The sequence below is a fragment of the Hydra viridissima genome, unplaced genomic scaffold, assembly GCF_058129835.1.
Source record: "Hydra viridissima isolate aposymbiotic clone 2 unplaced genomic scaffold, HvirCarnegie_v1 scaffold_15, whole genome shotgun sequence".
NCBI lineage: Eukaryota > Metazoa > Cnidaria > Hydrozoa > Anthoathecata > Hydridae > Hydra > Hydra viridissima.
In genome coordinates, this window is record NW_028324314.1 from 2151887 (window position 1) to 2176695 (window position 24809).

At 33.1% G+C, this 24809-nt stretch overlaps 1 long non-coding RNA gene and 1 pseudogene across 2 annotated transcripts; both read left to right on the forward strand.

Moving 5' to 3' along the window:
- Positions 1 to 3802: 3802 nt before the first annotated feature.
- LOC149878136 (uncharacterized) lies at positions 3803 to 23776 on the forward strand. The gene is made up of 5 exons (XR_016447656.1): positions 3803 to 3938; positions 6601 to 6913; positions 10322 to 10594; positions 21508 to 21938; positions 22063 to 23776. It is a non-coding gene; the product is annotated as an uncharacterized LOC149878136 (long non-coding RNA).
- LOC149878137 (uncharacterized) lies at positions 17608 to 20457 on the forward strand (annotated as a pseudogene). Its single transcript, XR_016447655.1, has one exon. The product of XR_016447655.1 is annotated as an uncharacterized LOC149878137 (transcript).
- Positions 23777 to 24809: the final 1033 nt, after the last annotated feature.

Here is a 24809-nt window from a genome sequence, read left to right on the forward strand (position 1 = left end):
ATAAATTTATAAAAAATTATCAAAATTATTACTTTACTATCTTTGAGAATATTATATAAACTACCTGCAGTTGACAAAATTCTTCCTGAAAACCTGTGCCATCCAACCTCAGGTTCTTGACATATTGATTTAGCTAAGTCTATTTTTTTTTTCATATTTGTCCAGCAAGGCCAATAAAAATCTGTAGATTTTCTAGAGGAAATTTTTGATAACACATTTTCACTCATAACATTCACTAACCAAATTAGTGGTACATAATCTGTATTCTTTTCTTCATCGAATGCAACATTTGCATACAACATCTTACTCAGTAACACAGTACAGAAATTACACAGTAAGTTACTCTGATACAAAATGTAAACGAAAGTAGAAAAAATCCATACTCCGCAATCTCCTTTATATAGGAATAAGATATTACTAAATTGCACTTTTGGCTATACAGAAAAGCGTTCAATGGTCTTCAAAAACCATTCATGATTCTAAGTATATATGCCACAAGAAAGTGAGACAATAATGAAAACCCTCACGTCAACTTTATAATATTATAGGCATTTCCTTGTGGTGTTACTTTTCATAAGCAATAATATTAATGAATTCTTTAAAGTATTTATTGTTCAAATTTCATGTAAAACTTTGTAAAATTTTCAACTTTTTACTAAAGAAAGAAAAAGAGAAAAATTTATGTATAAAAAATAAAAATAGTTATAAAACTTTTTAAATAGAGTTTCATAAAAAACATAAAACGAGAAAAGCATTATAACTTTAATTTATACGTTATATTGTAAAAACTTTTTTTGCACAAGGTAAGTTGCAAATGGCGATAATGGTCTGATTGCATAGATTTTTCCGCATATTACTTTCACCAGATGGGTCCCTAATGGGAAACCCGTAAAAACCCAGTTTTCCTAGCCCTTATAATCACCACATGCGGCCCATATTACAATTTTTGTTTAAATTTTCAACTGTACGGGACCCGTCTGGAAACATAAACACAAACCCTTCTAAATCCCGTTCCCTTAAGCCCAGTTAAAAACCATACGGTACCCGTCTGTCAATGTTGGCTGAGATGTGTTATTGTTGTGATGCATTGTGTTAATAGACTACTTGACTTACCTTCACGTTGGTGTCTATTGTTAAAAATGAATAATAGGTAGTTTCATAATTGGAACTTATTGCTTTTATTCATTTACTAAAAGCCAGATTAATATTATGCTAAAAGTGCGATTTATATCTCAATTTGATTTTTTTTTTTTTTAGTGTTGTTAATTCTTTTGTACTTCGAACCAGATTATATAGTTACATTTTCGATAAATGTTTATATTAACCGCCATGCCAAAAAAGGTTACTGGAAATAGGTAAATCGGTTTTCAGTTTTAATGTGGTGTTTTTTTTTTTTTTAAGATTTACGATTGACTCATTTATACGATTTATAAAAAGAAACCTGATTTCCTTTTATTGTAAATTTTTGTCAGTTAAAATGATATAAATATATGCAATTAAGGCAATTTTTTTAAAATTTTTTTTCTATTTTATGCCTAATAATTTGTTGAACGTAATTTAGTGGATCTTTTTAAACGGGGGGTCGCTACTAAAAATTTTTAAAAGCATGGAGAATATTGTAGTTTTGCGCATTTGTCAAATATCGAGTTACTTAATTTTATAAGGTTTTTAACTAATTAATTAGCTTAGTTTGCATTTGCAACACTTTTTAGGAAAGAAAAAATTCTTATGTTATATTTTTATATAGATTAAAAAGAAAAAATTCTTATTTATGTAAATCATTGTTTTACATTTTATTATTTTGGTAAAAGGTCTTCATCAAAAACTTGATTGCTCTGAATAAAAATAACTGTTCTCCTGGCCACCATTAAGGCAAAAACGGGGAAGGGAGGTCCTTTATTAGTGTCAAAATATTTAAGAGAATTAAATTTCGAGTAGCAAAAGGAATTTTTAGAAATGGTAGCAAATTACCGTTTACTAAAAACTATTGAAACAAAGAGGCCATATATAAAAATGGTCAGATTAGTCCCATATATAGTAATGGGCAAATGTTCAGTTATTTTTAATAAATATATTTAGTTGTGTGCATTTAACGTTTTTTAAGACAATTTCCTTTTTTAAAGAAATATGTATCAAGGGGACACCAAAAAATTAATAACTTATGTATACTTTACGTTCGCTTTATATCAATCTTTATATTAATTATTAGTTAATGTTTATGCTATAAAGAATATAACATGAATTTAGCTTTACTCTTTCGTCAATTTAAAGCATGATGAAGTGTTATTAATTTTTGTCAGTAACAAAAATTGTATTGCTTTGAACTTAGTAATGCCGAGGAAATTGGCTCTGCCTTTCACTGATATGACCTGTGTCAGTTGTTAATTACTCAAATACTGTTAAATAATTGGTAAATTATTTTAACTCCGCATACTATTTATCTTAATTTTTCATATGATTTAATTTTTTCAATATGAAGGCGTTTTTCTAAAAGGGTATTAAGAAAGTTTTCGCAACTTTAAATTGTGGAAACAGCCACTATAAATTAAGTAACACACCGACCATAACCCGTATTACGGGTTGCATTTTGCTAGTAATAGATTATAAATTGTTCTAGTTTTAACTATGGTTTTGCGGTAAATTCTTTTTAATTTAATAGTAAACTATGTATGTATGTATGTATGTATGTATGTATGAATGTATGTATGTATACATGTATGTAATTTAACTACAGAAGGTCATAATCCTTAATCCTCAAAAAAAAGATTTTGAAAAATATGATGTAAATATAATATTTTTATCAAAATAGAAATTATTATGGGAATGTTGAAAAACGGTTATGCCTCCATATGCGGTTATGCCCCCACTTCCCCTATACGATGTAAAGAAATTTATTTTTTATTTATAAGTAAGCACCCATGAGTAGCCTTTATTCTTTGTAAGAAAGAAAAAAGTAACAAAATCCTCGTTTTTATATAACAACTTAAAGGAAGCGTGAGAGGCTTTAATGACTGCGCTATTGCGCGCAACAGAGATGTCGTTAGCAATCTTGAAAATTTAAACATGTAGTTGGCTTCAGATTCTATAAAGGAATCCTTCATGAAATAATATTTATAAAATGTACAATCCAACATAAACAATAGATTTAATGGCTAACTCGCTAAGATCTAAATAGGTTGCTCAAAATCAAATTTAGTTCATAACTTGATGGAGAGATAAATAAAAATTAATTTTTCATTCGCTGTAATTAGATGGTCTCATTAATAAATTCACGTATTGTTTTATGTGATTGTCAACTTATGAAGATCTTCCGTAAAGTTCAATAATCATCTTTTAAAAGCTTTATGTTGAGAGCATAAATATTAAATAGATCAATGGATGAACTGAATAAAATCTTTTTTTCGTAAACAACCTTCTCTCAACCACTAAGTTTACTTCTAATAAATCTAGTTCTTCACTCGCTTTTATGGATATCAAAACATCTTACGACAAAAGTGGGGGAAACCATACAACCCTTTATCGGTAATGAGTTATAAATGGGTGTTGTGTTAAAATGATAACAATAAAAATGATAAAATAAAAACAATCAACGGTGAGTACAATGCTTAAGTTTCACGATGTAAACTTCCATGCAATATGAAAAAGGTTTTAAAAACTAATTGAATGTAATATGCTATGGACAATAACGAAGATTAATTTCAATGAATTTACTTTAATCATTTAAAGTAGTTATTATCTTTTTCTTGTTTAAAATGAATGCATTCTGCTCTAACCTAAAACGCAACTTAGTTAAAGGATTTTCATTTTAAATCTACTTGATATAAAACTTATAAGACTAATTAACAATCTCTTTAACAAAATGCAAATTTTGATAAAGTCAACATGGAAGCATGTTTGGCGAATTAATCCTTTCATCAACTTTAGAATTTTTTTTAAATGTAAGTATACCTGTAATATTTCCTTTCATCTTTATGAGTTAAATATGTTATGTTATTTTGGAACTTGATTAATTTGTGTAGATTCTAGTCACCAAAAAACCTCTCCTACATAGATTTTTCTCCTTTCCGTTTGTAAACTTTGTTTTTCAGACCAATGACTTTTTGTTTTTAAATTCAATATTTTTAAAATAGCATTCAACCCTTAAACAACCAAAAAAAAGTAGCACATTTATCTTCATCCACTTTTTTCTAGTTAATGCTTAAGTTGATAATTTTTTTTTCAATTAAATACAGTTGCTTGAGAGAACGTTTTTGGTTGATCAAAACATTCCTTTTTCTTGTCTTCCTTTTCGTTTTCAAAAACCATTTGACAAACTTTAACTGCGCAAAATCCATATTTTTGTAGAGCTTATGTTAGAACATTTTTAATTTAATTTTGAAGACATGGTTTGTTTAAATCCGTAACAAAATTATTGTATACTTCAAAAATGACTTTGACACAAAAAATGTTTGTAATCTTACTGAAATAATGTTTGTCATTGTTTCATCAATGATAACTTTTTAATACGTTACTTTCAAATGGTGATGTGAAAGATTTAGTTTTAACTAAACTTTAAAGTTAAAATATTAGCTCATATTTTTTGATTGCACTAATTCTGTTGTTTTTATGGATATATTTTTTAGTACCTTCATATAGATACAGATTGTAATTGTTTTAACTTGATAAAGAAGATGCGTGCATGCTTGCTCTGAAATCGCTCTACCGCAAATAATGAACAAGAACTGTAACGCTTTAGAGAGTGCCACTTCTTACGAGTGGTACTTTATAAGTAGTTGCCTTTGCTAAAATTCTAGTTCCATTTTTTCAATCGGGGTATTTATTTTTTATAAGTTTAGAGAAATTTGGATAAACTTTAAATTTTCATCCGTTTATAATGCAAGGAAACATTCATTTGAACAAAATAAAAAAGATGAATGTGCTGCGTGTCGTTTAAGAAAAGATTGAATCAATTTATTATGCTTTAATAGCGAAAAACTGGATATTAACTTTAACGATATATGTTGCTTATAATTACTTTTGTTTCATGTAATTATTAATGCTTAGTCATTATTCATAATTTTATATTATTATTTATATTGTTAAAAATGAAAAACAATAATAATAAAATTTTTTATTTTTTTATTTGAATTAAAGTAAACATGCTAGAACTTCGTAGATTTATATGAATGTCCGAACTAATATGCTGTATATCCGAGTAGCGAAGTTTCGTAAAGAAAGGGAGGGGGATGAGACAAACGCTAAAAGGGGTTGTTAGTGTGCAACTCATGGAAGAAAGTATTCATTACGCTGAAGTTCTTGGAACAAGGGTCGTATGCTCGCTAGATTGTTTAGTTTTGTTGTATTTAAGTCTGAAAAAGGTCTTGAATTATTTAGACGTATACAGTTTATTGTAATGGAGAGCTCTCTATTACCATTGTACCTCTTACTATTCTACCCCTTTATCTGGCAGGATATTTTTGTATTACAATAAACTCTATACAAAAATATCCTGCCAGATAAAGAGGTATAAGATAAGTTTAATCATGTTACACTTGATATAAATGCACAATACCAATTGAAAAAGACGACAATTAAAGCGATAACAAACAAATGGTCCGAGACGCTCATCTTCTAGTGTTTCAAAGGTTAGATATATTTGGTGAAAAGAAGTTGAAACCTGACAGCAGTACCAGTTTATTTCCGACGGTGCAAAGCTTGTTGTATGCAATAATATGATAGCGTGCTTAAAATTTTACAAATTGGGTTGAAGTATTAAAATAAAAGCACTTGCATGGGAATATTGTTTTGGACCGAAGGAAGAACACCCATTATAGCATTGTTGCTGGTAGAAAGGTTCTTTGGTTCTTGTCATGAATCTTTTTTAAAAGAACTTTCTTATTCAGAGGTCAACAAAATATTAACGACAACCTTTGACAGCAGCTATAAACAGATGTTATGAGTTTAAAAAACCCCAAACTGAGTATCCAATTTTGCAACGGATGGTATACAAACTGGAAGGATAACTTGTTAAATACCGGAATGGGTTTTTGGAACACAAGTTAGCGCAGACACTAATAGCTGTCCGAATGGAATCTTAAGACGAGACTTTATTAACTAAAACTATAATTATTATCATAATTAAAAACTTAAAAAAAAAACTTTAATTATTATCAAAATTCACAAAACTTCACAATGCAATAACAAATGCTAAAAAGATAATAATGCTAATAAGACAAACTTGATACGGAAGCAGTGAACTTAGAATCCTTGCAAAAGGCGTTTTTTTTTTAAAGTCTAAAAATTATTCTAATGAACTTAAAAAGAAAATGAAATAAACAATAGTCTTATAACGCGTGACTTCAGGGAAGGTAAATATACATTTTTTCTTTAACAATTAATAGTTCTTTCCATATTCAACTCGAACATTTCTTTTATATTAAACGCAACCCGTATTCTAAAAAACCTCTGCCGATATTTAACAATTGAAAAAAGCAATTTTATAACTTTTAAAAATTAGACCTTTAAATTACTTGCGTTAAAAATTATACTGCGGAGATCAATAACGCAAACCGATCGCATATTACATTAAGTCACTACATATTTTGTTTTTTATCTTTTTAGAAACTAAAAAAGTTTACACTCCAGATTCTATCAGAGACTCGTCGCAAAGCTATCCTCGTTTTTCGACCGCCAAACAAACGGTTTTCTTCGCGAACTTAGATTAAGGTTTAGCAATACCTTGAATCAGTGGACATTTATTAGAAGGATCATGAATGTTTCTAAACAAGAAAATACTTATGTATTTGATCAACTTTTAGTTGGGACGGAATATTCCTTCAAAATACAGGGGATTGATGACAGAAACAGAGAAGTATTACCCACGGAAACAGTTAACCAAAAAACTGTGGAGTTAGAAGCTCCGCAGATTCTATCGGTAAGTGAATAGCCAACGCAAGTGACGCAAAGTATAATATATGTATAAATTGTTTTTTTTTTTATACCGAGAAATATGACAAAACAGCATACACTTGCTTAGTTAAGTTTTTTATGTAACACCATTTCAATTAGAACGACAAAGTCGTTTTGAGCTCATTAATTATTAAGGTATGATTTAATTAAGATTACTAGTACAAAATGCAGTGTAAGATTACCAGCAATATCTAGATCTCGAATCAGTGTTTGAATGCGTACGCGTGGTTGCTAATTGGCAAGGAATGAAAAACTATTTTACAATGCTCAATATATTCAATTTAGAAACGCAAATATTATAAACATAATTTTAAAATGTATTTTGTATGTCTTCATTGTATTTTTTGTGATAGAAATTTCACTTATCAAAGCAATATTCACTTGGAAGAAATATTTTCATTTACATCAGTTGCGTCTTTGTATTCGAGATGGATAAAATAAGCAGAATTGTATATTTCCAGATCGACACTCGCTTAGGTTTATTTCGAAAATAGCGCAACTGTTATTGATTTAAAACTACACATTAAAGAGTAAGAAATCAATGAAATTGATATTGATCATAATTATTGGGAGAATAAAAATCTATATCTGAGTATATAAAGTCTCATTAGGTTATCAAAGAGTTAATTTTGCTGTCATTAAAACTGGTACAGCCCTCAGAATTATTTATTTCTTACTTTAAGCATTGATAAAGTTAATACCCATCTCGAAATTTGTGATTTGATTTTTATTTCAAAAAAACGGTTTTATAAAAATTTATAGATAAATAAACATTTAAGTAGGTATTAAAAGTACAAATCTTCCGCAGACAGCGTCTTGAATTTAATATATACCTATTTGGCTGATTGGTGAACTTATTTTAGATATGGTGTGTAATTTATATTAATTTTTTAAATCCATTTTTACAAGTTCAGTTTGTTTTAGGATTGAATTACATGCCATTTTTAAAAAAAAATTTTGCACAACTGTGGGCTTTCTTGAGGAAGTTTTTCAGTAACTAAACATGTTTATTCAATTAAGCTGATTTTTTATTATCGTTAAAATGGGAAAAAGAAAGATTTAATTTAATAGAACTTGCTACCTAAATATGACAAAAAACCTCACACCAAAAGCCTTCTAGGAGAAAAAACCACAATGGTAACTTGATTGAGGTGATGTTGCTACTATGATTTTTTCTCTTGGCAGGAGTTTGTTGCATGAGAACATTACCATAAAAGTTAAACTCTTAAATTGATGTTTTAATAACTTCTTCAAATGTCCAAATCGCATCTGAAATAATGTTAGTTTAATTGACTAGCATCGATCTTGACCGGGATACGTGTGTAAGTTTGATGTGGATAACATGCAAATTTTATACACAAACTTATACACCAACTAAATATTTTTACATTATTAAAGTTCAAGGTAGAAAACAATTTGAAATAAACATTTGATTTGAGACTGCTATTCGAGAAGTTGCTAAGATACACAAATCATATGTAAATGTTGCTCGCGTTATGAATATGTTTTCAATTCAACGTAAAACTTAGTTTTATTTTAGAGTTGTTTCACGAAACGCATATGAAAAACCTGCGGAACACGGTATGAATAAAGCCGCTATCAGATTTAAGAAAACTTGCTAGGTGAATCCAACAAACCATATTTAACGTACTATTTTTTTTGCAGATGGTGCATGGTAGAAAAGTGGGTTTAATTACATAAATCAATAAAATCAGGTCAGGACAGTTATATTTACGGGAATAAGCTCATATATTAATACCGATGTTTTGTCAAAGCATTGCAAAAAATGTTCAACTTCTGAAGCATTTAATAAAAATTATCTATTATTTGTCTATGACAAGTAATAACAATGATAAAGCATTCATCAAAAATAATAATGAAGTATTCAATGAATAACATAGTCTTCTGTATGATTTATAAAAAACTTCATAGTATACTTAATTGAAGATATAGATGCAGGTGAATGTTTCTAGTCAATGGAAAATCAACATTCAAATCAAAACGTTTGTGTTCTTTTGACCAGGTGCATATTTTAGCCCAGTAGGGAACCCGCGTGTTACAAAACAGGGTAAATACAAAAAAACTGAATGCAGTGTGCAATAGAAACTGATTATTAAAATCCTATTGCTTCCTAAGGATCAACCCAGAAGTTCACCATGTGTTTGTTAATTGTCTTCTGAAGACTCGTTGAAAAAGTATCTGCGCGTAGTCAAATTCAAAACTCAAGTGAAGTGCTGGATATTATAATTTAAAAACAGCTATAGACAGTCTGTATATATATATATATATATATATATATATATATATATATATATATATATATATATATATATATACACTGGCGAGCAAAAAAAAGTGAACAGCGACTGCTTACGCATAAAATGAAAGAACTCTGGTCAGATTATTAATATTTACATAAATAATAATTACATAAATATTAATTTTTTTTTTCAAAATGAGTCGTATATATGTGTATGTATATGTATTTAATATAAGCGATATGTTATATTTTATGTATTATATTTTTAATTGATTAATAATACATAATTTACTGAAAAATTGTACTGTTCACTTTTTTTTGCTCGCCAGTGTATATATATATACTCTGTCTGTAGTTAATCTCATAATAAGAAGTCATGTCGCGGAGATAGATTTAAAAGATTTGACAATTCGGAGATAGTTCAAGAGAAAAAACATTACGCAAAAAACAACCCAGATTTTGTAGATCTAACTGAAACTAAAATTTGCTACTCTACTTGAGACTCTTAACGATTTAAGATTACTTTCTAAATGATTTATTTGACACTGCATTTCATTTTTTTCTATCTTTCTAACATTACCACTTAGCCAAAAGTTTTAAAACTATGTCAACTTATTTTAAAGGATACGCAAAGTTGCTTTTTTTACTTAAAGCTTATCAGTTTAACTGTTGAACGAAATGGCAAACAAAATTAGAAAAAAGAATAATTTTAAGTAAAAGGTCAACATTAACCATTATTAAAATCATGAAAGAATATTCTTTTATTTATCTTCTTGTACTTGGTGAATAGAGAGCATCTATGCAACTTTAATCAAAAAGAGATTGATTTCCTATAGCTAATAGGATTATGGTTTAAAATGAAATTTTATTTAATTAATATTTGATTTTATTAGTTATGCAAGAAATATAAATGATATTTATATAATTTCTGAGTTACTAATGGATTGATGTAAATGATAAATACTCATTATAAATCTAATATAAACTCTCAAGATTTAACCTCCGCTAGAAAATCCTGCTAAAAAAAATTAATCATTTGCTTATGAAATGATATAGTTTCTTTTCTGACATAAAAAATACCATTATAAACATAAATCTTTTTTTTCTTTGCAGGTATCTCTCAAAGAGGAAAGTGTTGTTCTAAAATGGAAGGCTTTGAAATACGAAATTTCAAAATATTGCCTCCGTTATAAGCTAGATGATGATTGGTCAACATGTTTCATTGAGTGAGAAAACGTTCTCATGAATTACAAAAACGACAAACTTCTTTCTGAGGTGATGATACGTTGTGATAAACCAGGAAACTACTGTTTTCAAATTCAATCAGTAAGCAAATTTGGTAAAAGTAAATGGAGTGAGGAATTCTGTTACTTAAAAAGAAAAGATGTGAGTTGATTTTTTTAATCCAGTGGGTTTTAATCTTTTTGAAAATAATCAACGGTTTAAACTTCTTTTTATTAAAAGTGATCAATGGTTCAAACTTTTTGTGATCAAAGCCAATTTCTTCTACTATTTATTTTTGTGCTAAAGTGATACAACTTTAACCCAAACAAAAGTTGATCAAATACGTAAATATTTTCCTGTTTAGAAACATTTTCCCTTCTTCCATTCAAAAACATAGCGGGCTAGATGACAGTAACACTAATTAACTAAAAGTATTTTCTATCAGGCTTTAAGCTAGCTCTAGCGTTTATCTAGCTAATGATTGATTTCCCATTTATCATGTGCTAAAAAAAGGACTTCATCCCTATTTTAACAATAAAAAAAACCCGCTTTTAAAAAATATTTAAATCTAGCTTGATTACTCGGTGCAATGCGCCAGGTATTCCAGCTAGTTTTCTATGTGGAAATATTCTCAACTGAAATGAACACTTCTTTTGAAGAAGCTGACCGTTTATTTAAAACAAATCTCAACTGAGAAGAACATTTCTTTTGAAGATGACATCTGTCAAGAAGAACACACATGTTGTTCAAAGACACTTCTTTGAATGAAGAAAATTTCCGTTGCTGGCTCGTGCGGTTGTAAGAGCAGATGGATAGACAACTTTCGCTGTTTTTCCATCTGGAGTAAAGATGAAGAGACTCCTACCAAATCCAATTTTTGAGCAATTAACATTCAGTTGCCTCTGTGAGAAGCATGGAGCATCCAGGTTGAAATCTGCTACCTTAAGTGATTGGCCCTTGGCCTTGAATATTTTCATGGCAATTGAGAACCTGATTAAAAGCTATCATTGCTTAAATTTGACTACAGAGTCTAATTTAATCAGTGATATGCGTTGGATAAAAACGTCCGCAGCAATGCTATTCGTCAGCAATGCTATTCAACATGGTGGCCTCAATAATGCGAGGCAATAGCTTTTTGACACAATATCTTGTGCCATTCAATTGCTTTGGGAAATTAAAGTTCTTAAAAAGCATTATTGGTGAGCCTAATTTCAATTCCAAGCAATGTGGGGGCAATCCTGTGAGTTCAAGAGAGTTGAGAAACTCGACTGGATATTCAACGGAATCATTGTCAGCAGTTGTATCTCTCGAATGATAGAGTTGACTTAGTCCAGCGGATCGCCTGAGAAAATGCAAATTAATCGCGATCACATCATCATTCTGGGCTACAATTCCTCTCTCACACAACAACTTGCAGTAGTTGACTAGCCCTTGGCTCGATTTTTAAGTTATCTTTGAAAAAACAGTACGCTGCAGATCCATTGATCTTTGCACCGAGTTGCCAAAATTCGCTATGAAAATGATCGTTCGATTGACATTTTTTGCAACTTTTCCTAACTTTTCCAATTTAGAAAAGCATGTAGGAAAACTGCTGGACAGTTGTGCCTCCAAGGTGCCTTGCTCTCATGTTAGCTGAGAGTTAGCTGAGAGTATAAATTGTTTTAGTTGGCTCCTTTCATGTTAGCTGAGAGTATAAGTTGTTTTAGTTGTTTTAGTTGGCTCCTTTCATATTAGCTGAGAGTATAAGTTGCTTTAGTTGGCTTCTGTTGCAAATTTGTTTGATGCAGTCGTTGAGCTTATCAGCCATGGTGCTGGGTACTACTGGTAGCAAAATCGATTTCAGGCTCCTTAGAGGTAACCTCTTGCTCACGTTTGGCTCTATTATATTACGTCTCTCTTATATGAGCATTGCAAATTGTCATTTCGGTAGTTCTCTCAGGGCATGGTAAGCCATAAACAGAGAGGAGTTTTGAAGAAATCTGGTTGAGTCTGTTTTCCAATTGGATGAGAGCCACGTTAAAAATGACTGTTATGAGTTGGAGTGTGTCATTGTTAGTTTGCCTTCTAGCAAGAAGGAGTATGTCTTCAAACATTTTTTCATTGTGGCTTTACCACTGCTGACGTGCAAATGCAGGATAGTAGCAAGTGAAAATAATGATAAACAATTCCTTTTTTCCTCCATGTGATCTGAAAAGTATTGCCTTTTAAAGACATTTATCCAAGTGACGGTAAAATTCCAACATGTCTCGTATTTGGTAGGCTTTGCAAAAACTTTCGCAAAGTGTGTAATTAACAGTTCGAAGTGCCTCAAATGAGGTTGGACCTCTCACCCCATGCAAAAGAATGCAAAGATAGTTGCACTCTGGAATTGCACCTGGATACATTGTGTAAGACCACCTAAAGAGTTGTTGAAAAAATGCCAGGTTGAACAGTTTAGCATTGCTTTTTGCGCTGCAAAGTTTTTTCGACTTGCATTCCACGTTTAGTACATGGGCACACCAGGATGAAGCAAGTATTTTTCAAACTCATCCTGTGGCGCAGTTGGAAGAAAACGGTCAAAGTTGATTGTGGAGATTACTGCAAACTTTGCTTAAGGTTTTCTCCCACTTGGAAAAAGTCTATCAGGAAGCAAAAAACCACGTATTCGCCATACTGCTTTATTACTACTAATGCAGCACACAGTCTCATTAGCCCGGCCTTCATCCAAGCTGTAGCCACCAGCAACTTCAAGCATTGCTTATCTAGGCCTTCTTTGAAGTAACATTTGAGTTGATGGCCTTCAGAGAACTGAAAAGTTCCGCATTGGAACATTCCGCATCAAACAATTTGCAGAATAAAGGCGAGTAATGCACAACAACTTGCTGTTGATTTTATACTAAAAAGCTTGCATAAACTGCTGACCATTTTGAATGACAAAGACACATACTGTTTTTTTAAATTAGTGGTCTCCAAGGCTTGGTACTCTGCGTCTGTAATGGGGATAGCTGTCCCCATCAGTTAGTGTTTCAACAATCAACTGCCGTGGATAGTGCTTTGAGCACTTGTCATCTTTCATGCACAATGCAATTGGAAACCCTGACCCACATGGGCCAGGGATCATAATGTTGGTCACTGCATTAAACAATTGTGGATCATCAATATGATCAGTTACTTCTGCAATATTTGCAGTGTCTATTTGGTTTAACCATATTATTTACTTCAGCCAAAGGAAAATATGGGCATGTCGCAAGCCTCAATTCTATACATGTGACATTGAGCGGACGTAAACGCTTTTCTTTTTGTGAGGAAATTCATCTGGCTAATGTGCTTTTGTTAATAAAGACGTGCAAGTGCATCGTGCCTATCAAAAGGAGTTTGATATTGAAAAACAACTCTTAAACTTCAGCGACTTTTAACTAAATGTGAATGAAATGAGCAGGTCTGGCTTGCCAAACATTTGCACATAGCGCAATTCATCTTGAGCATACCACGCATTTTGCGTTGACCACTTATAAAGGTAGATGATAAAATGGTGTGCCTGGCAACATTGGCAGCAGTACAATCTGCTTGGATGGCAATTCTAAGGTGATCATACTCCTCACAGCAAAACTGAACCTGATGGGTCTCAATGTTCAGCAGAAGCTGAGGTTCCACCTGTGCATATATGTCAGTAATAAACTGATAAAACAGATCATGATAGGCCAGCAGTGGGTTGTTGATACCACCAGGTTGATGTGCTTGACTTCTGGTCATAAGCATTAATGTATTCAAATCAATTGCGGATACAGTGCCATTTTCACTTCCATGATTTTTTGGGATGTTGAGGTGATAGCCATCACTACCAGCCCAGAACATCAAAGGGTATTGCAAAGGGTTATTAGACCTGTAGAACTCATTGGTTCTCTGAAGAGACTTTACTCGTTTCTTAAGAACATTTTGTCTAAGTATTGCCTGGTCACCGGCAACGACAATGGCAACTTTATATATTGTTGGTAAATTGAAGGGGCCAGGATGCTTGCCAACAGTACATTGTCTGCTTTGATCATGAGCTTGTAATTAGCATCATGTATATGGCTGCCTTGAACAAACCCAAAGCAGGTTGTGAGTGTGGAGCATCTTTTGAAGCTGTTGAAGTATTTTTGCATTTGCATGAGGAAAATCCGAATAGGAGTGTTGCTCGCAATGGCAAATTAGCAAAACAGACTTTTCCAAATCTATTTTCTTGGCAATAAACAAGAACCGGTTAGTGTTCGAATTGCGAATACTAATTTCTTCTTGTTCAATTGCAAGGAAATAGATTTGAAGAAGTCTATTTTGCTGATAAGCCAATGCCAGCAATGATTTTACTTGGTGGAACACTTGTCCTTCGATCTACAAAAAGAGTATGAACTACTTTGATGAACACTTGTCCTTTGATCTACTAAAGGGGTATGAACTTCTTCTCTCGAATTTTCCTACCAACAAACAAGGCCTTTTGGAAGCACTGATTATAAAAGCGAGTTTCCCTAAGGAGTTCTTTGTAACCATTTGAGCTGCCAGCCTGTAAATTGCTTAATGGCCCAAGAGGTATTGGCAAGTCTGGTATCATTGGTTTGCCATTGCAGCAACGCATGCCTATTGGTTTATGTGTGAACTTGATGGCTCTGAAATTTTCGCATCGCTTGTTCGATTGGCCAACCTTTGCATAGCCACAATAATCAATAATGGAATTGTAGCTGAAAGCAGCTCAGTGCATAAATGACTAACATGCAAAAATAAGTTACTGTTTGTCAGCCAGCAATCTGTTTTGAACCTGTTCTTTACCCTGAGATGCACTGGTAACCGCATGTTGCTGATCGTTAACTTGCGTACTAGGAAGACATTTTTCTAGAACTTGAGATGCGCTAAAAGTAATATCACTTGTTTGCTGCAATTGCAGCCTGTTCAAAGTCTCCGATTTTCTGCACCTTTTGCTGCAGCCTGAGGGTTGCTTTATGACTGTAATCTGGAACTCCTGTCCAGTTGAGACTCATTTGCTTTGGTTGCCTCCATTCTTAGGGCTCTGGGAGATTATCTTCTGCGGAAAAGATTCTATTCCGCTGGCATTTTCCAAAATTTCCTGCTATGTCACCAAAATCCTCAAAAGGACTGAGTTGTGATTAAAAAAAAAATGTCTTAAAAAGGAGAGTCAGGCCCAGAATTTAATAAAGGGGCTAAATTAAATGAGAATTACTTAGAAATTCAGAAAAGTGCATTTAGGAAGGGAACCTAATAAGAGAACGAACAGATAAGTTTTTATGTAACTGTAATGTGCAAAAGGTCATAAAAGACCTCATGCAATGCTTGATGATCACTCTGGTAGCTCGAAAGATGAATTGGAATTCCTAGATGGAATATCGCACTTCACTCAAAAAGTTTTGGAATAACAGGACTGGTTCACTGGCTTAAAGAAGTCCATGGTCAGCAGAGTCTGTTTTGCTGATTTGCCATTGCCAACAACAACCATTATCAGCAAAGGAATGTCACCATTGATATGAGGAAATGAAGTTAACCGTAGGTACAAAACTTCAACTTCGTTGACCTATCCCAATTGTTTCCACAATTTACCACATTACACCGCAAAAAGTGGTCGGATAGGGCCAGAACTTGGTTCTAGCCATTAGCACTCTGAACATGGAGTCCGTGGTTGGTAGAAACCTGGTCTAAAAGCTTCACTGGGTAAAATTAACCCAAGCGCTAAAATAGGTGCATACAGCTCCACAGGTGTAGATTAGCATAATGAACAAACAAAGGAACAGTCTTTCATTTTTTTACTATAGATTAAAAAGACACGAAAACTTGAAGGATAACGTAAATTTACGTGTGAACATAATGATATTGTAATAACAACATTATCTTTATCTGAAAGGAAACAAAATTGAGAAGAGCTTTAGTATTTTGTAGATGATCCTTTATTTTTCACGAGAAGTTTAAACTGCGTGGCATACTTGTAATGGGTTTAAAAAGTAAAACTTTTAAAATGGTAGTTTTGGCTGCAAAAGCAAATATTTTATTCCTTACTTGTGCCTTACTTCTTTTTAATTCTCTCTTTTATACAATTAAAATAAAAAAGGAATTCTTTTTTTTTACAAATCCTTTTTTCTGATTTTTTGAAATAAAGTTTTTCATCAAGTTAAACTGTTTCCAATTTCAACTCATTCATATTTAAAGCAATTTTAAAATATAAAACGAGCAAATTTGGCTAGTGCTGATTTTAAACTCCCTGATTCCATTATTGTCTTAAATATTTGGTCTAAAGTTTAGGAAGTATGTTTTCAGTAAACATGAAAATAATAAAAATTTATTGTTTACTTGCAATGCAGCGAATGCTAAAACTATCTGGCAGTGCTAATAACTCGAAAATGGACTTTTACCCAGTTCTATTCTTAAGAACTAATTCGATTTTAAAAACTGTACCATGCTAAGAAGTCATCTCTTAATTTCTCTGAGGTTGCAACAAACATTTAGTTTTGAAAACAAAACAGTATCTATTCACCACAAATTGCATGTTAATGGCATTTATCATCCTTAAAAAGTGTCACATTTACTTGAAAAAAAAACATGGTATTTGTAGTGCAACATATATCATGTAATAATTACTTTAAGCTATTTTTGTTTAATCCGTTTAAATCTCATGAAAAGCTAGTAAAAACCTTTTTTTGAAATTTAAATGAAATAAAACTTAAGATAGTCACTGTGATGGTTACATCATTAAATGTGAAGATACTGCTTTGACCTATGTTTTAATCTTCAAGCAAGTTTACAATTGTTTTGGCAAATTACTCTTTTAGCGCTTCAAAATTCTATTGAGAAATTCAAAACTCTGGTATGCTGTAAAGCCCAATATATGAGATTTGAAAGGCATAGAATGCAACAAAATGCCGAAAGACACTACGGCGTAATAAAACACAGACCAAGCTTTGTGTTAGCAAAAGTCATAGATTTGTGTACATAAGCTGGAATATGTAGATTATTTTGCATTTGGATATTCGAAATAGTTTCTGGTTTAACTTTTACAATATACACAACTAATTATATATAAAGCAACTTCGAAATGTTCATACTAAACATTAGTGCATTTTAAACATTTTAAATTCATATTAAACATTTACGCATTAAATGTGCAATCACTTCTTTTTTAGAATATGAACCTATTTTTTTGCGTGAGTTTTGATATAAAAAACCAATAGTAAGTTTTTGCGTTTTTATCTCTTTCAATATGTATTGGAGTATACCCACTACTTCTGACAACAATTAAGCGAAAAAAGCCATTGTTGCCAGGTACTATCTACATGTTTAAAAATATTTGAAAGGAAAGGTTACTGTAATCTTTAAGCACAAAATTCCATTTTTTTCAAACCTAAAAAATAGGAAAGCAGTGGGACTTCCCCATATTATTCGTTTACTAAATAATTAAAATGCAAGACTAAGGGAAAATAAAGCCCACTTAGGCCACGGCGAGTTTATTTTTATGCAACGAAAGTATAACCGAATGGGCATTAAAAAAATTTTATGCGATTGCACACTGGATTTTAAAAAAAAAAACTGCGTTCTGAATGCGAAAAAAGCAATCTCCTGACCTTTTCATTAAACACTTCTTAATTGAGTTTGGAACACTATTCAAACTCATTGATTTTAAAGAAGGTATAAAAACATCTTACAAAACCCAATCTCATACTGAATGTTCTCTATTTTTTGCAATTCTTGCTCCCAACTTATGAAGTATGAAGTGAATAAGCAAGATGCTGCTGAGAAGATGCTACTTCATCTTGGGCCGAAGATATGTTTTAGTGAAAATTGGAAGATCTAGACTTAAGCTTAAAGACTCCCCTGTCATGTTTATATATTTTTCCTTGATGGTGAGTTTCCTGGAGGTGTCTGTAGTCTAATTGTGAAAATTGAGCAAATATTTCCATTGCTGATACTTTTTACAAAACTGGAATTCTGCTCTGCTCTTGAATGCTTAATGGAACTCTCTTTGAAACGAAACACCTTATTATTACATTCGAATCTTCCTTAGAATAGCCGGTTTTCTCGGTGAGGATATTTAAAAAAAGCCAAAGAAGATAGACAACTCATGATTGCAGAAGTGCAGTGGCGAAAGTCAACCTATAAAAGCAGCAATGTAAAACTAACCCTAAGATTATCAGATTCAAACAAAAGATTGATCACCGGTGGCTGCTGCTTGCTTTTAAGGTTTTCTCTCATAGTTATTTAAATCGTGCTTGGTCAGCTAGCTTTTGTTTCTCAGCTCGGCAGTTCCTTCGAAATCTGGGCAAAACTCATGTTGCAATGAAGCTCGTTTAGCAAAGCTTAAAAGTGAGAAGGCAGTAGCCTGGACATCATAAGTTTTTTTGTGAGGTCCGTCATCCTCACTAAAGACGTCAATACTAATCCGACATACTTTTCAAGTTTTCGATCCAATTATGCTTTGTTAGATTTTTGAGCTTTGTCTCGAGATGTTTCAGAGTATGCGATCTACCCCTGCTTAGCTTCAGCACTACAACATTTGTACCACTAACTATAAAAACTTTTTCAATTTGTTGAAACTAAAATATTGCTTTGCAATCTCAAAGGCAGCCTCAGAGAAGATTTTTAGCATTGAAAAACTTTGTTGGATTTTCTCATCTATAAGGATATAGTGTAGCTGAAGATTGAGGAATTACTGAAAGCACTCACGTAAGTGAAATTGGAAATTCAGATGGCAGATTTTCTTAGATAATCACTAATCTTAGTGTTTTAAAGTTATCGGTTTTCCTTTCCAACAGACAATCCAATTTCGCCGCCTAAAATCTATACTGTTTACTGATAAGTAATAAGCAGCCTTACTAATTTTAGCACTATACTTAACATCACAATGTAATAAAATTTAACTAAAAATACTGATACAATGTGTAGAAGTAGACATACATACAAAAGTCCTTTTTTCAGCTAACTGAGTATTCCCGAGAGTTAAGTTTGAATAACAAAATTATATTTTTAAGGAGCATAGAATTTGTCAGTACATAAGATATACCAAAACAAAAAGAAATCATTTACGCGTATACAACTTGGTTAATTGTTATTTATTAAACTGCCTCTATTCTAGGATGAAGACTTTCCGGACATTGATCATGATTATGATGACGATGACTTCAAAAACTTCTACCTCGTGAATGACTTGATTACTGAAAGTGATATACATTGGGCTATAAAAAGTTATGCTATAATTTCAGAAAGAAACTCAAAAGTTCCACCAAAAACTAAAAGTATTGCAGCAATGAGATTGTTACAGGATATTACAAAAACAAAATATCAATCTTTCAATATACCATTACAATGGCAAGACAAACTGGGAATGCATACCGCATTTAATCACCCAATGGGTGATTAAATGCGGTATGATTTCATTCATAATGGGTGATTAAATGCGGTACGATTTCATTCATAAAGCTGACTTCTCTTTAAGAAGCAAACTTTACCAAAAGCTTGCCTTTTGTCAACTTTCTGTCCCCGTCTTGTTTCCGCCTGTTCAAAACATTTACATGAATTTGTCTCTTAGAAGTATAATAGTGGCAAGGCGCGAAAACGATAAGTTAATTGAGGAAAATGTTACGAAATCTCCGCTTTGCGTAGTTTCGATGATGCGGATGGGTCAACAGGCTGTTGGAAGCTGGTCCAAATCAAAACTCTGCAACGATTTATTAGGTTTCAATGTCGATTCAGAATTAGGGAGTTGCGGTTTTTACACAAGACACGCTCTTTCAAGTAAAATGAACAGAAAAACATCAGAAGGAACTGTTGAAGGAGTATGATATCATAACTTATCACACAAAACAAAGGAATTTTCTAAACCTTTTTCATTATTAAACTTAAGAGGAGATGCACTTCACCATATTCAATTGGCAGCATCACTTGCTTCAGCTTCAGTAGATGTAAAATGCGGGTTCTAGCGCATTGATACCCTTATATATGGGGGTTTCTAGCGCATTGATCCCCTTATATATTGGGGGGTTGACTATTTTTGCAAGATGACGGTTATTTAAGTTCTTATCAAGATATAAAAATAATGATGTTATTTGTATATTTGTTAAGATGTCTTTCTGTTGACTTACCTTTTTTTTTATTCAAAAAATCGTCCATGCGCAATGATTTAAAAATATTTTCTTCTTATTTAAAAAATGTTTTTAGCGAGAACAAAGCATGCAGGTGAAGTGAAAGCGTTGTTTAATCTTTTGTTCAATAACATGAGGATGGTGTGTTTGCGAATAAGTAAAGAAGGGATAAGTGTGAGAACAAAAACAACGATAAATTTAATGTTTGAAGTGGATCTTTTTGCAGATCGTTTTGATGAGAACGTGTTTGATTTTGAGGAATCGTTGCATGTGGGTGTTGAGTGTTATATGAGTAAGGTGTTTAAAACGGTAAATAGTGGTAGCGAGTCGATTTTGAGTGCGGAAAGTTTAGAAATTGCTGTGAGATCTTTAGACCAGTTTGCGTATAATATTAAGGTGGCGACGGAAAGCGTTCAAAACGTGAGTTTGAGTGAGCGTTATTCTTTTTGGTCAAAGAGAAGAGTTTCGGCTAGTAGGTTTAGTGAAATGTGTAAGATGATAAAGCCGACATCGGAATTTAGAGTGTTTTTAGAGAAAGGGGTGTTGATATTTTCAATGGAGACAAGCGGTGTTTTTAGTGAGAGTTTTAAGTTTGGAGAAGAGAGTGATGATAAGAAATTTGATTTGGTGCGTAAGTCAGATCAGCTGTATCGGGTTTCAAAAATCGTTTCTTTTTCGAGCGTGTTGGACGTGTATGTGGGAGAGACGTTAATGATTTCGTCTACAGGAGAAATAGGAATGATAAAAGTGTATTTTCTATGATTTTTTATTTTGTTGAATAAAAAATTTTGGTTAAATCATTCATGGTGACAGTGCCGCATTAAATCATTTTATGATTCATGGAAATTCTTCGAATTTTTAGAAAATGGATCCTAAAATGGGTATACTATTGAAGGGTGAATTGGGACCGAGAAGTAAACCAAGGCCGGAGAATTGTTCTTCTTCTCCAGAGCCAATATGATCGTATGCTTTTTTTTTTTTTAGATCCTTCAGATCCATGGAAATTCGAAGAATTTTTAATGTAAAGCCCATCGCCTTGAGTATTTCCAGCCCAATGGTTTAGGTATATACCGGATCCTAATCTGGATATTTTTAGTTCTTTTCCGTCTTTTTTTAAGTAAACTATTCCTCGCCCAGCGATTTTGTCGACCATGGCAGAAGCGGCAGAGGCTCCAACACCAGAGAGTAGTCCAGTGGTAAGAGCAGGGACGACTTTTGTGGCGATGGTACTTCCGATCATTCCTAGTTAAGGTAAAAGAGCGCCGATGAAGCCTCCTTCTACTTTTGCGTTGTGCATGAGTTGTTTTTTGCTGAGTTTGAGGGTGACGCCTTTTCCGTGGTCGTAGGCTTTTGCAATTTTGTTCAATTGGGTTTTAGTGACAGCGAGAATATGTTCGCCGTTCAAGTCTTGATGAGTGAGTTTTATGCTGACTTCGATTTCGTTTTGAATGGCTTTTTTAATTTTGTCAGCTTGTCCTTTTGAAATGTTGAGTTTGATCTTTTGGTATATTTTTAATAGAAAAGGAAATTTTTTTTCAGATTCTTTGAAATTTACCGACTGAAAGCGCTTCCTGAGAAAAGAACGTGTAGAGTGTATGAGATTTTTTCTCTGATGTGGTATCTGACAATGATGTCTTCTCCTCTAAAATCGATCAAGTGATCATCTTGATCAACGATTTATGTTTCCATTCTTGAAATTTTGCTGACAACGATGGGAAGTTAAATCAAGTGAAAAGGTTTTTCAACAATTTTGGTTCCGGGTTCAACTTGTGGGTAAAAGGAGTAAATGTCGTTTGTTGTTTTTCCGTCTAAATAAGACGAGCCGATAATGTCGTTGGTGACTCGGATCACTGCAGTTTCTTCAATTCTCACGATGTTTTCAGACTCGTAGGTGTCGATGACGCTTGTGACTTAATTAGGGTCAACAGGGTCTTCTTTTTTTTCGACGTAGGTGTATTCGTTTCTATCGAATCCGAGGAGCGATCCTATGATGTTATTGACGTTGAAATCAACCCAGTATCTTGTCGTTGCTGTAGGCTTTCCAAATTTTAATACGGCTTTTAACGAAGACTCGTTTGCTGTAATGGTGACTCCGTCTACTCTGTACAAGCTTCCTGTTTGTTTTTGCATTTCATTTTGAAGGTATTCGTTGAGCTGGGTGATTTCGCAGGATCCTTCTTGAATGTAGATGGTGTAACTGTTCGATCCAGCGTTTGGGCTGTATCTGAAAACTTTATTTTTAGAGGTGATGTTGGGGTAGCTTCGATAGGTTTCGAGTCCTACAAGAGCCATTTTGTACTGTTTGTTTAAATCCAGCTCGATGGGTCTTTCAAAGTATGTTTTGATGGAGCTGTTTGATACGGTGGAAAGATCTTTTTTAGATTTGGCAAGCAAATAAAATCCAGACATGTTTTTTATACGTTTGGAAAAAAAAAATTGTCCAACCCGCTTCTGTATTTTCCATGGTCTTTTTTGGAGGATAAGTCGATAACAGCAAATCCGTGGGGTTGAGACCAGCAGTACTTGCAAAACTTTTTAAATTCTTCTTTTTTCATGCCACTGGAAACGTGATCTTGATAAATGGGGTTGATACTTTTATCGTCCTGAGGAAAGAGGCAAATAAAGATGGCATTTTCTCTGATGGTTTGTCTTGGGAGTAAGAAATAGTTTTGAGAGAGGTAAAAGCAGTCAACGTTGGAGTGTCTTCCTCGGATGTAATATTTTTCGCATTTGTTTTGTTTCGTGAGTTGCAAGTCGTCAAAGATCATCAAATTGTTTTTGGTTGAGTCTAAGGATTCAGGTTCAGGCACGTCTTCTTCACTTTCGAAAAATTGACATTCCATGACTGTTTCTCTGTCCCATTCTTTTGAGATTTCATCAATGACGGCTTCAGGACTGGAGTTTAAATTTTCAATTTGGCTTTGAATGTTGAATAATTGTAGAATGAGTTCTTTTGGTAGTTTCTTCTCAAATGCTTTTTGGAGTATTTTGTATTCGGGTTGGAAAAGGGATTTGCCAAAGACTTGCAAGTGGTTATAATCCAGCCATCCAGGTCTAAGCAGTAACTTGAGCAGCAAGGTTGTTTTTCCGCAACCGGACTTTCCGACGATGATTCCTCGAATGCTTCTTGGCAAAAGCTTGTTGTTGTATCTTTTGGTTTTTTCGATACTCCATGAGAAATCAATGACTTCCATTTTGCACTGGGATAAAAATATTTTTCTTGTATTTAAAATGTACTGCGTTAAATGCAAAAGGAAAACTGAAACCATTCACTTGAAAAAGAAGATGACAAAAAACAATAGACCTATGTTGAAAGGGACATGTGACTCTTGCGGAACGACCAAATGCCAATTTGTTTCTTCGCATGCGACAAAAGGAGGTGATTTGGTGGAGTCGATTAATAAGCTGTCTAGCAAAGTGAAGCTTCCATGGGCAAAATTTCCAGGAGAAATGCACATTCCTGGAATGAACTTTGCAGGGCCTGGCACAAACCTGGACAAGCAACTGACTTCTACGGACATGTATCAAGATTGGAGCAAACCGGTGGACCGAGTGGACAATGCAGCGTATCACCATGATTTGGCTTATAAATATTTCAATGACCGGCAAAACAGGAATGTGGCTGATCAGATGATGCTTGAGAAGATGAATTCGATCCCCAATCCCACTCAAAGAGAGATCAACGAAAGAAAGCTTATTACTCCTGTGATCAAAGCCAAAGCTAAATTTGGATTGGGTGTAGGATCTAAAAAAAAAAAAAAAAATGCCTCTGAAATGGACGGATCAGCTTGCAGAGGAGCTTCATAAACCGGTCATTCGTCATTTTAAAAGAAGAAGGGTGATTGTGAACGACATTGATGAGATATGGGCTTCCGATTTGGTGGACATGCAATCGTTTTCAAAGTTCAACAACGACGTAAAATATTTGCTCATGGTGATTGACGTGTTTTCAAAGTATGGATGGATCGTTCCGTTAAAAAGCAAAACAGGCTTTGAAGTAGCTGAAGCGTTGAAAAAGATTTTCGAAGAAAGAAAATGCATCAAATTGTGGGTGGATAAAGGAAAAGAATTTTACAACAAGCATGTTAAAGCGTTGGGTGTGCAATTGTATTCCACTGAAAACGAGGAAAAAAGTTGTGTCGTTGAGCGATGGAACAGAACGATGAAAGAGAGAATGTTTAAATATTTTTCAGCCAACAATACCAATAAATATATTGACGTATTAGATAAGATGGTGAAAAATTACAACTCCACAAGGCACTCTTCCATTAAAATGACTCCAGTGG